At 43.3% G+C, this 18,328-nt stretch overlaps 1 protein-coding gene across 3 annotated transcripts in view; it reads left to right on the forward strand.

Annotated features, from left to right (window-relative positions):
- Positions 1-1,019: 1,019 nt before the first annotated feature.
- The window catches only part of LOC137653734 (N-methyl-L-tryptophan oxidase-like), a 334,229-nt gene continuing 316,920 nt past the window's right edge, over positions 1,020-18,328 (forward strand). For 2 of the 3 annotated variants that reach the window (XM_068387351.1, XM_068387361.1), the window contains exon 1: positions 1,371-1,526. The gene's annotated coding sequence lies outside the window, so the exon portion shown is untranslated. Of the gene's footprint in view, positions 1,170-1,370; positions 1,527-18,328 lie in introns of those variants that run through there. The other variant, XM_068387367.1, reaches the window with a different exon arrangement.

Raw genomic sequence — 18,328 nt, forward strand, 5'->3', positions numbered from 1 at the left:
TAAAGGACCCAATAACTCTCAAGCAGTAGTATCTCAACGGATGGATGGTGCCCTGGCTAACCTACAGTGGTTACTTTCCTCTTGGTAAGGATAGAAGAGACTCTTTAGCTATGATTAACAGCTCTTCTAGGAGAAGGTCACTCTAAAATCAAATTATTGTTCTCTAGTCTTGGGAAGTGCCATACCCTCTGTACCATGGCCTTCCACTGTCTGGATTAGAGTTCTCTTGCTCTAGGGCACACCCCTTCACGCTGTTCTATCTTAGTTATTGTCCTCGTTTTTTTTCACGTTTTTATAGTTTATATATGAAAGTTCTAATTTAATGTTGTTACTATTCTTGAAATAGTTTATTTTGATTGTATTACTTCTTTTGTAATATATTAATTTCCTTATATCCTTTCCATACTGGGCTATTTTTCTCCGTTGGGGCCCTTGGGCTTATGACATATTGCTTTTCCAACTAGGGTTGTAGCTTAGCTTCAACAACAACAACAACAGCAATAATAATAATAATAATAATAATAATAATAATAATAATAATAATAATAAAATTGCCCTGTTGGAAACCTGCGTTTCTAATTAGGGTTGCAGCAAACAACAACAACAACAACAACAACAACAACAATAATAATAATAATAATAATAATAATAATAATAATAATAATAATAATAATAATAATAATACATTCATGGCTTCTTTCCTAACAAATAGCAACACTCGAACTCTACGGATAGTAAAACCCCGTTTAAGAAACTATACCATTATTATGTAACAGAACTTACGTATTGAACTCGGCACGTAGGATTAATTCAAGCCATGACCCACTAAAAGCTTATTTCCTGTACCAAGAACGTTAGTAGCATAAATATATTTAAAGTTAGTGAAAACTTAAAATTCAACTATTCTTCCGATCCGTTCCATATGACGAGTCATTAGTAATTTAGTATTACTAGTTACAGTTTCCAACCGGTAATGTATATCATAATAAAATACAAAAACCTTCCATTTTCGACAGTTACATAATTAAATTAGGCTTTGTGCAAAGTCATTGTGGTATAAGGGTTTATAGAATGACATTGCGAGATTAGGTGGTCGCTCTTGGAGGACTGATCGCCCCATCCAACAATATACATTTTTTTTTCAATTGCAATAATTGCCGTTTAAAGTGGTAAGTACATTACGTTGCCAAAACCAATTAGTTCCATATGTTATGGTGATAATTGTTTGACTTCATTGTGAATATGAAATAAGTTTTGTATAGTCTCTCTCTCTCTCTCTCTCTCTCTCTCTCTCTCTCTCTCTCTCTCTCTCTCTCTCTCTCTCTCTCTCTCTCTCTCTCTCTCTCTCTCTCTCTCTTTTGCCTAATCTTGAGAGTTTTGTTGCATAACGTACATTCACGCACCGTCTAACCGTATCGCACGCAAGTTGTTGGTAGAGCTCTGTCTGTATAGATTGCCTTACCTTGTGGAAGACACGGGCTCTTGTCGCTCTCGTTATAACCCCCGAGGGGATACTTCGATAATAGGTAAGGTTAGGTGGCCATATTTAGGTTAGGCCATATGTCATATTTCCTAGATTAATCAAAATGAGATTTATTTTCTATTTCTAATCCGACATGTGTCCTCTGATCTACAAACGTTCCTTGTAAGGTGTTTGGGTAAAGTTTTACTGTATTACAGCTATGTACAAACTAACGAACGAGAGCGACTACAACCGACCTTAGAATGTCAAAAAAAAAAAAATGAAAATATATCTTTAGTATAGGATATAGATAATTAGAGTATTTTGGGTAAATTTTTAGTTTCAGCCAAATTTGGAAAAATGCAATAAAAATATATTTGTTGCATCAGAAATAGTGTGGTTTCAATGAATTTAACGTTTATTTTGACTGCAAACCAACCGATTTAGAGATTTACTATGTATACCCTAGTTCATCCCACCAATTATGGGGGACACCCTTTGGGAACCGGGGTTTTGGGTGGGGGAAGGGGGGGGAGGGTGTTGGGGCATTGAATGATATTTGCAATAAATGAATAATTAATGTTCCAGCACCCCTCCCCCATACCCCTAACTAGGCCTACCTGGGGGAGGGGGGTAGGGCCCCCCAGCGACCCCCCCTTAAAGCCACAGTAATTTTCAGGGCACCACAGAACCTAACAAACCCACCTAACCTAACCTAGGGGCCCTGTACCCCTACCGGGGGGGGCTTCGCCCCCCCTGCGACCCCCCCTTAAGGCCACAGTAATTTTCAGGGCACCACAGAACCTAACAAACCCACCTAACCTAACCTAGGGGCCCTGTACCCCTATCGGGGGGGCTTCGCCCCCCCTGCGACCCCCCCTTATGGCCACAGTAATTTTCAAGGCACCACAGAACCTAACAAACCCACCTAACCTATCCTAGGGGCCCTGTACCCCTACCGGGGGGGCTTCGCCCCCCCCCTGCGACCCCCCCTTAAGGCCACAGTAATTTTCAGGGCACCACAGAACCTAACAAACCCACCTAACCTAACCTAGGGGCCCTGTACCCCTACCGGGGGGGGGGGCTTCGCCCCCCCCTGCGACCCCCCCTTTAACCAGGGGTAAATTTGAATATATATATTTTGTTAAATCACTTCTTACCTTAAACGGAAGATGACGATGAAGATGTGGAAGGTTGTGGTTGACCCTCTTCTGAATCATCAAGTACTGGAATACGTTCAGATTTGGTACAATACCACACATGTCTATCCTCACGAAAATGTAAAGGCGAATCACATTTACCACACTGGACACTTAAAGGTAATACGGAATGCTCCCTTAGAAAACGATTCACTACTTCAGGAGTTCCATTATAATTCCCATGAAATCGGCCGATCACATCAAAATAGGAATAACGACATATTTCACACAACCGTACCGGAGGATCCATGACAGTAAAGTGACGTGTGAAGAAAATATAGAAACCGGAACTTTTGAAAACCGAAAACAAACGACAATCACGGGTTTCTCCCATAATGAAATAGGGAAAAAAACAAAATAGTATCGTTTACAATGTTATTTTTCAATATTAAACTTACCCGATAATCATGTAGCTGTCAACTCCGTTGCCCGACAGAATTCTATGGAGGGATACGCCAGCTATCACAATACTAGAAGGGGGTGTACTTACCAGCGCCACCTGTGGCCAGGTACTATAGTACTTCTTGTTGACACCTCCTCAATTTTTCCTCTGTCGTGCTTCCGGCAAGACGTTCTGGGATACGCTTATGTTCTTGGAGTATTTTCACGACTTTGGTGAAGTATTTCTCTTTGATTTCGGCTGTCGCTTTACTGGAAACCTTCTTATATTAGCTTAGATAGCTTTTATATAGTCCTGATTAACGGTTAACGATCTTTTGCTTGATTTTGAAACCCCACTTGGCTAACTCTTTGGATTCAAGATGTCTGACATTTCACAAGCCCCCACCCATAGACGATGTAGGTCTTGTAATAGGCGTATTCCGAAGGCCTCGGTAGATCCTCACACCGCTTGTTCTGACTGTAGGGACAGGCCCTGTCAATTAGAAAATCGATGTGAGGAATGCGCCGGACTTTCGGAACTTGATTTTGTCCGTCTTTTGAAATATTCACTAAGTTAGAGAGAGGCAGAGTTAGGAGGAGTTCTTCTCACTCTTCACTTTTTTCCTCACCTCATGATCCCCTACCTTTTCCTACCCCTGTAGTGGCTACCCCCGAACCTTCTATTTGCCCTCAGCCTGATATGTCTGTTGTGTTGCGTGCTATTCAGGCCTTAGGCGATAAAGTAGAGTCAGTGGTTAGCGATCATAAGTCTCTTATGGCCGAAGTCAAGGAGCTTAAGGTCAAGAGTGCAGTGGGTGGTATTAGTGCCAGTGCTGTGACGAGTGCTAGTGTCAGTGCAGTGCCAAGTGCTAGTGTCAGTGTCAGTGTGGTGCGTGAGGATACTTCTGTGCGCGCCAGTCGTCCTCCCAGTCCGGGACCTCTTGCAAGCTCCCATGCCCAGGGGAGAAGCAATGTCGAAGGGCAAAAGGGTTCGGCAGGCCTTGATCGGCGCACAGAAGTATCCTCGGTGGTTGCGGGCGTGTCTTCCAGAGACCGTCACTCCCACCTGCAGACGATTGAGCCCGTCTTTTACTCGTCCGCTGATCAATTGTCAGGGAAGAAACGCTGGACTCAGGTCTCTAGACCACTCAAACGCAGAGTCCAGTACGCGAGCGCTCAACCGGGCTGCAGTCATTGGTTCAGCTCTGACTCGCCACAGTCATCAGTCGACTGCACTCCGCCCAAGAGGAGTAAGGTTCTGCCGCAACAGATCTCTGCTGTTCAGGCTTTGCCTCAGCAGACCGTAGTGTCTGCCGACCCCAAGTTGTCTCTTCTGCAGTCCATGCAGTCACAACTTTCGGTCTTGATGCGTGAGTGTCGAGCTGAGAAGGTTGCGCCTCCGCCTCCGCCTGCACTTGCTCCGCCTGCGCTCGCTCCGCCTGCGCTCGCTCCGCCTGACCGCAGTACCACCTGCCAGGCGTACGATGTTGAGCCACGTTCTGAGTTTACTGTTCCCAGTGGTGTTCAGCCTCCGCCTTCCTTAAGGCAACCTCAGCAATGGGATCAGGAGGCTTATACCCCTCTTCCTCCGCTTCCACTTGCTGCTCCACCAGTGATGCAACACTCAGTCGAGGTACAACAACCTCTCCCAACCATGAGTCAGTCTCCTCAGCTCTCGCTGCAGCGAGCTCAATCCTCCTCTAGGCAAGCACCACAACACCTTAGCCTTGCGCCTCAGGAGCCTCAACTGGCGAGACATTTACTTTGTTCTGCGCAGCCTCTATCTCATCGCTCTCCGCTCACACCACAGGAACAGGAACTTACTACTCCGCTTCCGCCAACCTCTCAGCAAGCTCAACCCTTGAGTTCAGCCACTCATGCCAGGAGTCAGCCTCCTCCACCCATGCGCCTACCTTCTGCTTCTGCTTTTGTTCAGCCTTTGCAGTCTGAGCCTCAGGTGTTCCCTCAACAGAGTCTTGAAGAGGAAACCACTAATATTGATGTTCCAGCTCGTACTGACTCTGCTGTTCAGCATACCTTTCCGATCTCTTCGCTACACTCTGGTGATGAGGCGTCTGATGATGAGGCGGCACACCTGGATCCCTCATCAGACGTGGATGAATCCAAGTCTTCCCCGCCTTCTATTGACTTTCGTAAGGTCTTGGCTCTGTTTAGGGAGGTATACCCAGACCACTTTGTCTCTGCTATTCCCCGCTCTCCACCATCTGAGTTTTCGCTGGGCATGCAGCCAGCTAAGTCTACCTTTACTAAGCTAGTCCTAGCAAGGTCCTCTAAGAGAGCGTTTAGGATCTTAGGGGAGTGGTTGCAGACTAAGCAGCACCTTGGCAAGACTTCGTTCATGTTTCCTCCGACTAAGCTCACTTCTAAAGCGGGCGTTTGGTATGCCACAGGAGAGGAACCAGGCTTGGGAGTACCTGCCTCTGCCCAGGCTGACTTCTCAAGTCTGGTAGACTCGCCTCGTAGAACTGCAATGAGGCGCTCTAAGGTTTGCTGGACCTTCTCAGACCTTGATCACCTTCTGAAGGGTGTTTTTAGAGCATTTGAGATGTTCAACTTCCTAGACTGGTGCCTGGGGGCCCTCAGCAAGAAGACCTCCCCTGCGGACAAGGATTCTGCCATGCTACTGATGTCCTGCATGGATAAGGCCATTAGAGATGGATCTGGCGAGCTTGCGTCGTTGTTTGTATCAGGGGTTCTTAAGAAAAGGGAACAGCTTTGTTCCTTCCTTTCCTCCAGCATTACACCTTGTCAAAGGTCTCAACTCCTTTTCGCTCCGCTCTCGAAGTTCCTCTTCCCCGAAGAGCTGGTTAAGGAATTGTCTGCTGCCCTGATACAAAAGGACACACATGATCTTGTAGCCTCATCGGCTCGTAAGACTAAGGTTGCTACCTCAGTCCCTAGGACTTATCGCACCCCAGTAGCTGATACTCCTGCTACGAGGTTCATACCGCCCTTTCGTGGTAGAGCCCCCAGCCGAGGAAGCTCCCGTCCAGACTCTTCCAGGAGCAAGTCTAGGAAAGGTTCCAAGGCCTCTAAAGGAAAAAACTGACTCTCCGCATCTCCAGACAGCAGTAGGAGCCAGACTCAAGAGCTTCTGGCAAGCCTGGGAAAAGAGAGGTGCAGACGCACAGTCTGTCAGTTGGCTGAGGGAGGGTTACAGGATTCCATTCTGCCTCAAACCCCCTCTGACCACATCTCCCATCAACCTCTCTCCCAACTACAAAGAAGAGGACAAGAGGCTAGCGTTGCACCAGGAGGTATCGCTACTTGTGCAGAAGAAGGCACTGGTTATAGTCCGGGACCATCAATCCCCGGGCTTCTACAACCGTCTCTTTCTGGTGGCCAAGAAGACAGGAGGTTGGAGACCGGTGCTGGACGTCAGCGCGCTCAATGCGTATGTCACCAAGCAGACGTTCACGATGGAGACGACGAAGTCGGTCCTAGCAGCGGTCAGGCAGGAGGACTGGATGGTCTCGTTGGACTTGAAAGATGCCTACTTTCACGTTCCTATTCATCCAGACTCCCAACCTTTCCTGAGATTCGTTTTTGGAAAGGTTGTCTACCAATTCCAAGCCCTGTGTTTTGGCCTAAGCACAGCTCCTATGGTGTTCACGCATCTGATGAGGAATATAGCAAAATTCCTCCACTTATCGGACATCAAAGCCTCCCTCTACTTAGACGACTGGCTGTTGAGAGCCTCCACGAGTCGTCGCTGTCTGGAGAGTCTCAACTGGACTTTGAACTTAATCAGAGAACTGGGTCTATTAGTCAACATAGAAAAGTCTCAGCTCATTCCCTCCCAATCCATTGTGTACCTGGGAATGGAGATTCGGAGTCAGGATTTTCGGGCTTTTCCATCGGCCCCAAGGATAAGCCAAGCCCTAGATTGCATCATGAGCATGCTGAAGAGGAGCAGTTGCACGGTGAGACAGTGGATGAGTCTCACAGGGACCCTTTCATCACTGGCCCTGTTCGTCGAACTAGGGAGACTCCACCTCCGCCCTCTTCAATTCCATCTTGCAGCTCATTGGGACAAGGGTTTGACTCTCGAAGCAGTCTCTATCCCAGTCACCAAAGAGATGAAGACCACTCTCTTGTGGTGGAAGACCAATCTCCTTCTCAGGGAGGGCCTATCGTTGGCTATTCAGACCCCCAATCTTCATCTCTTCTCAGATGCATCGGACTCGGGCTGGGGTGTGACCTTGAACGGACGGGAATGCTCGGGAACGTGGAACGAAGAACAGGGAACGCTCCACATCAACTGCAAGGAGCTACTAGCAGTTCATTTAGCCCTGCTGAACTTCAAGTCCCTCCTGCTAGGCAAAGTGGTGGAGGTGAACTCAGACAACACCACAGCCTTGGCTTACATCTCCAAGCAAGGAGGGACCCATTCGAGGAGCCTATACGAGATCGCAAGGGACCTCCTCATTTGGTCAAGAAGTCAAAACCTCACTTTGGTCACGAGGTTCATTCAGGGCAATATGAACGTCTCAGCAGATCGCCTAAGCAGAAGGAATCAGGTCATTCCCACGGAATGGACCCTCCACAAGAGTGTGTGCAACAGACTTTGGACCTTGTGGGGTCAACCTACCATAGATCTGTTTGCCACCTCCATGACCAAGAGACTTCCGCTGTACTGTTCCCCAGTTCCAGACCCTGCAGCAGTTCATGTGGATGCTTTTCTGCTGAACTGGTCCCATCTCGACCTTTACGCATTCCCACCGTTCAAGATAATCAACAAAGTCCTGCAGAAATTCATCTCGCACGAAGGGACACGGCTGACGCTGGTTGCTCCCCTTTGGCCTGCAAGAGAATGGTTCACAGAGGTACTTCAATGGCTAGTCGACATCCCCAGGACTCTACCTCTAAGAGTGGACCTTCTACGTCAACCTCACGTAGACAGGTTACATCCAAACCTCCACGCTCTTCGGCTGACTGCCTTCAGACTGTCGAAAGATTCGCTAGAGCTAGAGGCTTTTCGAAGGAGGCAGCCAGTGCGATTGCCAGAGCTAGAAGGGTTTCCACTCGTAGAGTCTACCAATCTAAGTGGGAAGTCTTCCGGAGCTGGTGTAGAGCCAATTCAGTATCCTCTACCAATACCTCTGTGACCCAAATAGCTGACTTCCTATTACATCTTAGGAATGAGAGATCCCTTTCAGCCCCTACGATTAAAGGGTACAGGAGTATGTTGGCTTCAGTTCTCCGCCACAGAGGTTTGGACCTTTCTTCCAACAAGGACCTTCAAGACATCCTTAAGTCTTTTGAGACTTCTAAAGAGCGTCGTCTATCCACTCCAGGCTGGAACCTAGACGTAGTCTTAAGGTTCCTTATGTCACCTAGGTTCGAACCTCTCCAGTCAGCTTCCTTCAAGGACCTTACCCTCAAGACTCTTTTCCTCGTCTGCCTTGCAACAGCTAAGAGAGTCAGTGAGGTTCATGCCTTCAGCAAGAACATTGGTTTCACGACCGAATCTGCAACATGTTCTTTTCAGCTCGGATTCCTAGCAAAGAACGAACTTCCTTCACGTCCTTGGCCTAGATCGTTTGAAATACCTAGCCTCTCCAACATGGTAGGTAACGAACTAGAGAGAGTTCTTTGCCCTGTCAGAGCTCTCAAGTATTATCTTAATAGGTCTAAACCTATTCGAGGACAGTCAGAAGCCTTATGGTGTGCCATCAAGAAACCTTCGAGGCCCATGTCCAAGAATGGGGTTTCGTATTATATAAGGCTTCTGATTAGAGAAGCCCATTCTCACTTAAAGGAGGAAGACCTTGCATTGCTGAAGGTAAGGACCCACGAAGTAAGAGCCGTAGCTACTTCGATGGCCTTTAATAAAAACCGTTCTCTGCAGAGCATAATGGATGCAACCTATTGGAGGAGCAAGTCAGTGTTTGCATCATTTTATCTTAAAGATGTCCAGTCTCTTTACGAGAACTGCTACACCCTGGGACCATTCGTAGCAGCGAGTGCAGTAGTAGGTGAGGGCTCAGCCACTACATTCCCTTAATCCCATAACCTTTTTTAACCTTTCTCTTGAATGCTTGTATTGTTGTTTTTTATGGTTGTTACGGTAGGCTAAGAAGCCTTCCGCATCCTTTTGATTTGGCGGGTGGTCAATTCATTCTTGAGAAGTGCCTGGGTTAGAGGTTGTGTAGAGGTCCTTTAGTAGGGGTTGCAGCCCTATATACTTTAGCACCTTTGGGTTGATTCAGCCTCCAAGAGGAACGCTGCGCTCAGTAAGGAAGACGAACTTAAAAAAGAGGCAGAGTAACGGTTCAATTCGACTTCCTTACCAGGTACTTATTATTTCATTGTTATTTGAGATAACTGTTATATGAAATATGGGATACTTAGCTATCCTTTAATCTTGTACACTGGTTTTCACCCACCCCCCTGGGTGTGAATCAGCTACATGATTATCGGGTAAGTTTAATATTGAAAAATGTTATTTTTATTAGTAAAATAAATTTTTGAATATACTTACCCGATAATCATGATTTAATCGACCCTCCCTTCCTCCCCATAGAGAACCAGTGGACCGAGGAAAAATTGAGGTGTCAACAAGAAGTACTATAGTACCTGGCCACAGGTGGCGCTGGTAAGTACACCCCCTTCTAGTATTGTGATAGCTGGCGTATCCCTCCATAGAATTCTGTCGGGCAACGGAGTTGACAGCTACATGATTATCGGGTAAGTATATTCAAAAATTTATTTTACTAATAAAAATAACATATTGCACGAAAAACAGATCCTTGAAACAAGACTGAGAGACCAATGAATTGTCCAATAATAACCCTTGAAAAGAACCCAGTAGTATTTTGATTGGAGGAGCGACATTAGTGGGAGGAGCAAATGCACATTCAAGTAAATATTGTCACATTACGCAATGGGGCGGAGCCAAGTAAGATGAAAACAGACATACAAACGAACAAGAGCTACCTTGCGTGCCCATGGAAAGATATACACTAAACTTAGAAAAAGTCAAGACCTTCAATTCCTGAAATATTTTTTTTCTCTGTAAGTATGCATTAGCGACAATAATGTATTGAGAAGAAGTGTTTTGTTATCACGTGCTTTACTAGGAAAATATATTAATATAATACATTTCCCAATTTGGTTGAATCCAAAACTTTACCGTATTTTGTAATCGGTTTATTATACATCCAAGAAGGGGTTTCATTGTAGTTTATTACATGGCAATGTATCCTAGTATTCCAACTACTTTTTCTTATGGGAAAAATTACGCTCCCTTCGAAAATAACACTCGTTCCCGTCGCAAATGAATAGTTTCAGAGATATATATACATCTATATCCTCCGATAATGGGGGACCCCCAGTGGGAACTCGGGGTTTTGGGTGGGGAAAATATACTGGGGAACCGATATATAACCGTAAATCAGTCCTTTTCTTCTCTATACATTTCCTTCTTGTATTTATTATAGCCGTAGGAAAATACAAAACAGTATAACTGGATATATTTGGGAGGAGCCGTTTCAAAGGTTATTTCTTGTAGTAATACAGTAACCAGTGCTGCCAACGCCTGATGTAGTTTAAATGTTAGCATTCCATACCTGATGTAGATCAAATGTTAGCATTCCTTGCTAACATTAGCACCCATTTGTACGTCCGTTCGTTCGCACCAGTTTCCGACCTGCGCATATATAACCCCCCTGCGCAGGAGTTTCTCTCCCAAACTACTCTTTTTATTACCGTATTATTTTCTCATTTTATATTCCCATTCAATATTATTTATCATACATTCCATTTTACCTTCCTATATTGGGTTTATTTGTTTGGTTATTTCCTTTCCCATTTGTACGTCCGTTCGTTCGCACCAGTTTCCGACCTGCGCATATATCCCCCCCCCTGTGCAGGAGTTTCCTCTCCCCAATTACTCTTTTTATTACTGTGTTATTTTCTCATTTTATATTCCCATTCAATATTATTTATCATTCATTCCATTTTACCTTCCTATGTTGAGTTTATTTGTTTGGTTATTTCTTTATCTCTTCCTGGTTGCACATAAATACTTACTCTGGACTAGTTTTTTTATCCAGTTAATTCTCGGTATGATCATCTCATTTTATATTCCCATTCAATATTATTTACCGTTCATTCCATTTTACCTTCCTATATTGTTTTTATTTATTTTTGTTGGTTATTTCTTTTTCTCTCCTCTGTGTCTTATAAATCCTTTCTCTGGTCTAGTTTCCGTATTTAGTTCATTCATGTTTACCCGCTAGAGTTCTTTGTTTTTCCCTTAACCAATCACCATCCTAGGCCTATGGGGGGCACTTCCTTTATCCCTATTAGCGGTTTTTCATACCCTTTGTTCCAATGCCTTTCTCGTTGTAACCTTTGACCTGGTGACTCGTTCTGCATTACTAGTGCGGTTTCTTTTTTTTGTATTTTGCGATAGAGCAAGTTATAGAAACTTGTAGCGGCTGAAGTATTCCGTACCTAAAAGCAGTGGCTCAATTCCATGGTGATTTTTTTGATACTTCAGATAATGTTGAGCATTTTCTTAAATCTCACATCGTTATTCCTCAGGGTTTAAAGTGCCCCTAGTGCCGTTCTATTTTATCTTATAGGCAAGACATTCACGTGTTTTATTTCAATTCTGAATCCATCATTCGTAAAACTAAGAAGAAACGCCGTTGTGGTTATACCGTTACTGCCTATAAAGGACTTTTTTGGACAAAAGTCGTCTATCCCCATGGAAGATAATATTATGTGCCATCCACTTTTTGCATAAACATTCGGACCATGAGACCCTCATGGATGGTATCGACATATCTTCGAAAACTAGTGTCGATTGGAGAAGTTTCTGTTCCGAGGTTACCGAATACTTCGACGTTTTCTTCATAAAAGTAAGTCATTCCTCAATAGCCATTATACGTGTTTTGTGACCGGGGTACTTCTAGGCAAGGTTAGGTGGGTTTGTTAGGTTCTGTGGTCTTTCTGTACTATTTATATATTGTGTAACAGTTATATGGAAAAATTATTTAATATTCGAATGGAAATATTTATCATTTCTGCCACTAGTAATGACATCGTGTCGTTGGTAGTTCTGTGTTCCATTCGTCACCGTTGGTAGTACTGTGAATCAAAGTAAGTCATTCCCCAATGCTTATTATATGAGTTTTGTGACCGGGGTACTTCTAGGCAAGGTTAGGTGGGTTTGTTAGGTTCTGTGGCCTTTTGGTACTTTTTATTTATTGTTTAATAGTTATATGGAAAAATTATTTAGTTTACGTATGGAAATGTTTAGCATTTCTATCTCTAGAAATGTCATCGTGTCGTTGGTAACACTGTGTACCATTCGTCATCGTTAGTAGTTCTGTCAACCATTGGTAACGTTGCTATTGTTATCGTCCCCTACATCTGTTGTTTATATATTTTAACTCAGTATATATGTCAACAGTGTTAATATTTATATGGTTCATTTGTATTGTATTTCATTGTGTGATTTCGCTCAGGAAATATATGATTTCCTATAGTAGATATCGTGATTTAACTGGTTTTCTCATTCATTTCATCCGTAATAACATCAACCAATTCGTCAACTTATAACTAACCGAATTGGTTGATCTGTTTGTTTGCGATTGAAATGATCATCAAAATCGGTTAAATCACGTTACAGTATTTGCTATAGGAAATCATATATTTCTTGTGCGAAATCACACCATGGAATAATATACAAAATTACCCAAGAAGGTAATGTATAGAGAAGAAAAGGCTTGATTTACCATTATATACCATTTCCCCAGTATGTTTTCCCCACCCAAAACCCCGAGCTCCCACTGGGGGTCCCCCATTATTGGTGGATATAGATATATATATATATATATATATATATATATATATATATATATATATATATATATATATATATATATATATATATATATATATATATATATTTCTGAAACTATTCATTTCTGACAGGAACAAGTGTCATTTTCGAAGATAACATAATTTTTTCTATAGTAAAAGTGTTTTTTCCCCTAGGTTACATTACCCTGTAATACAGTACAATAATACCGATGTGGTATGTGAAGTTTGTGGTTGTTTTGTTAATATTGCATAAGTAACTAATAAGCCTTTTGGAGAAAATATTATTTCTTTGTCTTATGTTAGGTGTTTTGTACAATATTGATAATGATAACTATTGGAGACATTTTTTTTCCAAATATTTTTATAAAGATCCCTTAAGAGCTAGACCATACTTTACAACTGAAAACACCAGTTGTTCCTACACAAATGTAAACCTTTGTTTTTTAATAAGAGTATGGCTACAGTGAATCTGGAATTACCATTAAATCTTGATAAGGTAGGTATAACTACTTATAAGTCAGCTCTACACTAATTTTTTTACTTCAGCCATAAGCATTGGGCCCTTCACACGTACTCATGCTGCCTCTTAAATTTAACCTGTTTTAATCTTTTTGCTTTCTATAGAAATGGATAAGAGTCTAGATAGGGTGATGTGTTTGGGTAAATATGGATAAATTAGATGAAAAATACAAGGAAATGTAGTTGTTCAATGGATAAACTGCAAAAATTAATGTGCTAACCTGACATTAATCTCATCCAAATTCATTTTGTGGGGCATTCCTATTTACAGCCCTCCCTTTGCTATGTGTAACTGTATGATGGCAACAACAACCTGAAGTTAAGGAAGTTAGTTAAACAAGGGCACTGCTGGTGCTCCATTAGTGGGGAAAAGTTTTTGCTGCCATAAGGATTTCTAAAGCTGACCCTGTGGTGTCATTCCAATTCTCGCCACTCCTGTGGTGGCACTGAAAGGTGTGGCACCTGCTGATGTTGTTGCTACTTCATTGAAAAGTGCCCTGTAACCTCTTTCCTCCATGAAAGTATCATCAGTAATTTCCAAGACCACCTAGAAGAAAACTGGCAAGAAGAAATGTGTGCACTTCTCTTCTAGGTCTTTCTCTTGGTCTTTGTTTTGTTCTTCAAATACTGTTACATCTAAGAAGAAATGATAAAAAAGATCAGGAACACCATTCAACAGAGGTCACATAAGACTCCGACTGATCATTCCCAACTTATGCTTGAGAGAGACGATTCGTTACAGAGAACCAACCAGGTTGTGAAGGCATCTTGTTGCACAATGTAGGGTCTGTCGCTCTTGAGATAAGTACTCAGTCTTGTACTGAACCGAGGACACACACAGTTGGTTGGGGTGAAGGGCACAGCCTAACTTTCCCTCTTTTCCCAGATGGCCGACCAGTCTCTCTTACCTTCTGTAAGAGGAAGAGAGAGCCTCTACTATACCGAGAACAAACTCAGACAGGGAAGATGTCTCGGTATGTAATACAGGGGCTTACATTCCTATCGATGTTTGGTGTTGTTTCAAACTGAGAAGACATACTGTCGATCTGGATGAAGGGCACCCCCTTCACCTTCTCCCTCCCCTGGATGATCTAGCTACACTTCAGTCTCTCTTCTTAAGTATACTGTACTGTACTTTGGTTCTGAATGGAGAGAAATTGACTTGAGATTGATCAGGAATATGATCCTCAGTCTCTTTGTAATCAATTTCTATCGAGATTGGCCACAACTAGATTGTTCACTGTGAGATTGTTCACTTTGTGATCAGTCACTGCATGATTAGTCACCACGTGTTCATTCTGCTTGTGACCCCCTACCCTTTGGTGATGCTCATGCACTTGTCTCTACCCGCTTGGCCAGTCTACGTGCTGAGAAGTTTCCATGCGCTTGCACAACTGGGAAGAGGAATAAATGATCATCTAAAGCCAATCTCGGCTCTCTCACGAGCACGGTGATGCTCCATCGCATGTATGGGTTCGGTGATAAGGTTCTCTATCACCAAGTAAATGGTATCCAAATACCACATTCACACTCCACAGAGGCTCGTGTACGCTGTACAGTACTTCATCTGTCTGTACGGGTGTGAGGGCCAAAGGCAGTCTCGCTCCTCCTTCGACTTGTTCACAGGAACACTCTTGATCCTGTTCGTGGTCCAAATCCTGTACACTACAGTACTCTAAAAAAAAAGAAACTGTTTCCTGATGGGCTTGTTGATACCTCCTCCCTTACAATGGAGGAGAAGTGTTTGGTTTTCAACATCCCCCCGCATAGCCTAACTTCGGTCCAGCGGAAGTGTCAGGATGCCAGGAAGCTCTCAATCAGTCAATCAATCAATCCAGCGGAAGTGGAGAATACTGTATTCAGACTGAGTGTACTTTTGTCAATGCTCTTGCTCTCATTAGAAGGTAGTAGTTGGCCAGGGCACCAGCCACCCCTTTGAGATGCTACTGCTTGAGAGTTATTGGGTCCTTTGACTGACCAGACAGTACAGTACTGGATTGGGTCCCTCTCTCTAGTTACGGTTCGTTTTGTCCTCGCTTACACATGCACTGAATAGTCTGGCCACATTCTCCTCTGTTCTCATACATCTAACAGCATTGTGCAGTGTGTAGGGAGTGGTCGCCCTCTCTCTGGTTAAAATTTAGCAAACGAAAGAAAAAAAAGGCTAAAAGTGATTCTTCCCCTAGAGGTCAGCCTTAAAATTTAAGAAGACTCACCGACTTTTTCCCTTGTTTCGATCTCACCATTCTGACTGCTTAAATGGCTTCCCCTAGAGGCCTGTCGAATGAGTGGCGCATAGTTAACGCTGGAACAACCATGCGTAAAGGCTTCCTCTGCGGCCTCCCCCTGAGGGGCAGCAGCGGGATCCTCGGCAGGGTAGTCTCTCAGACGACATCGTTCTTCTGTTGTGGCTGATGGGTCCTCCGTCGAAGAAAAGGCTGCAAGAAGTCTTATTAAGGTTGTGCTTGCACATTCAAGTGTTGAGACTTTGTTTCCTGCTTGCAGGGAGTTGATCCTTTGGCCGGGTTTGCCTGTACAGAGGAGAAATAAAATGCGCAGCCCGGAGGTTTGCCTCCAGGTGTTGGACAGTCTACTCTTCCGAGGGAAGACAACCCAATCACCACCTCCTGAGTGTCAGGTTCCTAGCCTGCGGGGAGAAGCTCCATCAGGAGGAAGATGGGTTGATCGACCCTCCCATTTGCAGGAGGGGCATTCTTCTCCTGAGTTATTACTCCCACAGGGTTTCCATCAAAGGCATTAGACTTGTCTATACCCTGCTCTAATCCATTGTAGCACAGCTTTTCAGAACTAGATGATGAGGATGGGAGGAGGTTGCCATCCTTACCCCCTTGTCATCATGCCCACTGGGCAGAGTGAAATGCTCTGCGCTACACTAGGCCAATCTCTCACGAGACCGGGCCTAAAGGTACTAACTCTTCAGAGTTAGAACCTGTCTCGCTGCTGTCGTGCTCTAATAATGATAAGGGGTTAGTATATTTTAATTTTTTTTTGTATGTTAGGAAAAATACAAATTACTTTCAGATTTGTCATTTTAATGTTGTATTCAATTAGTCACAAGCCCCTAATAATGTTTTATTTTGTTTTTGTTTCATTTAATAGTGGCTGGTGTTGGATATGAATAAACCTCTTAATTTATTAATTTTATTTTGTGAGATATTTTTTCTATAATTTTTCCTTATTGCATTATTTAATTTGGATATATAATGTGATTGTTTAGGTTTTTGTAACATACTTATTTTCCAAGAGCTATATGGAATTTATGTAATTGACTTAACGAGAGAATAAAGCGGTGTTGGACCAAGAGGCGCGTTTTGTGTGGATCTCTGCAATTTCCTTTCCTTGTAAAGTCCCCGTTTTTGTTCGCTCCCATTGTTGCTGTCTGAATGGAGCGAATATATGGTACCCAGACCCGGGTCATCACTTTGGATACCGCTGCTGATTCCCATCTTCGTTTAGTAAGGCAGAATGAAGGAAGGAAAATTAAGGAAAAGCCGTGCCGCTGCCCGTGGATGGACCACCCAGTCTTTAAACGCATTGAAGCCATTGTTGGATGACCGGGACGTGACCAAAGTGGAGTTGCAAGATGCCTTTGATGAATTCGACAGATGTCTGGCCACTGTTGGAACTGAAAATTACTGAGTCAACAGAATTGGAAGAGAAAATTGAGTACGCAGATCAGTTTCGGTGAGAAGTTAGAGCTACTAGGATAAAGGCTACTCAAAGGTTAGTTGACTTGGCTGAAGATGAAAGTCCCCATAGGCCTAGTGGAAGCGGTTCTGCTTTTGGTGAATCTTTGTGTAACGTTGATGTGAGATTGCCAAAACTAGTCACCTAAATTCAGTGGTGTTTTAATTGAATGGCAGTCATTCTTGGATAGGTTTGTAGCTTTAGTAGATGACAGTGATATTCCTACTATAAGTAAATTCTGTTATTTACAATCGCCGTTAGAAGGGTAAACAAGGGCGATGATTACCCTATTGTTTGTAACATGTTAAAGGAGAGGTTTAGTAAACCAGAACGTATAATTTTTGCGCATGTTCAACCTCTATTAGGTGTTGCATTGCCTGCTGAGGTTTCTGCTGGTAGTTCCAAGTATATATCTTCCTTGTGGAAATTGCAAAATTAACTTTTAACTTAGGAGCCTTAGGAGTAAATGGTAAACAATATGGGATATTTATGACACCTGTTATTTTGTCTCGGCTACCCAGCGACATTCCTTTGGAATGGTTTAGGGAAGGGTTTGGGCATGAAAGTGATCTTGCCTGGTTATTTAAATTTTTACAGAGGGGAATAGAGCGTCGAGAGCGGTTAGGTACCTTTAAAGAGATATTCACACAGAGAAATCAGATGATGTTGAAAGGAAAGGTAAATTTCAGAGTTCAACATCATCCCTTCAAACTTCTTCCGAAGTAGGTCTAGGCCTATATAGGCATAGGCCTCAGTATATATTCTGTAATGAAAGTCACAAAAGTGAAAACTGTAATGCTATTTCGAAACTCTCTGACTGATCGGCAAGAGGCTATTAGGTGTGTTAAGTTGTGTTTCAGATGTTTGGAAAAGGGTCATTTGTCAAGGGGGTGCTCAGCAAAATGTGTGAAATGTAAAGGAAGGCATAATGTTTTGTGTTGCACTGGCATTAAATCTGATGAAGCTGAGAGTAGTTCTATTGGTCAAGATGTAGGCCTGAGTGGTTCTTCTGTTACTATTTCAACCGAAAAGGTCACTCATTGTGGTGTGACTCATTGTGAATCTAACCCAGATAATAATATCTTGTCTAAAACGTGTAGTGTGTTGCAGACGGTACTTATCACAGCTGACCTCTCTCCTATGTAGGTAAGGTCCACTTCCCATGTGTAACTTAAGTATAGAGTTAATACTTGTTGCATCC

Source organism: Palaemon carinicauda, chromosome 1, assembly GCF_036898095.1.
Source record: "Palaemon carinicauda isolate YSFRI2023 chromosome 1, ASM3689809v2, whole genome shotgun sequence".
Taxonomy (NCBI): domain Eukaryota; kingdom Metazoa; phylum Arthropoda; class Malacostraca; order Decapoda; family Palaemonidae; genus Palaemon; species Palaemon carinicauda.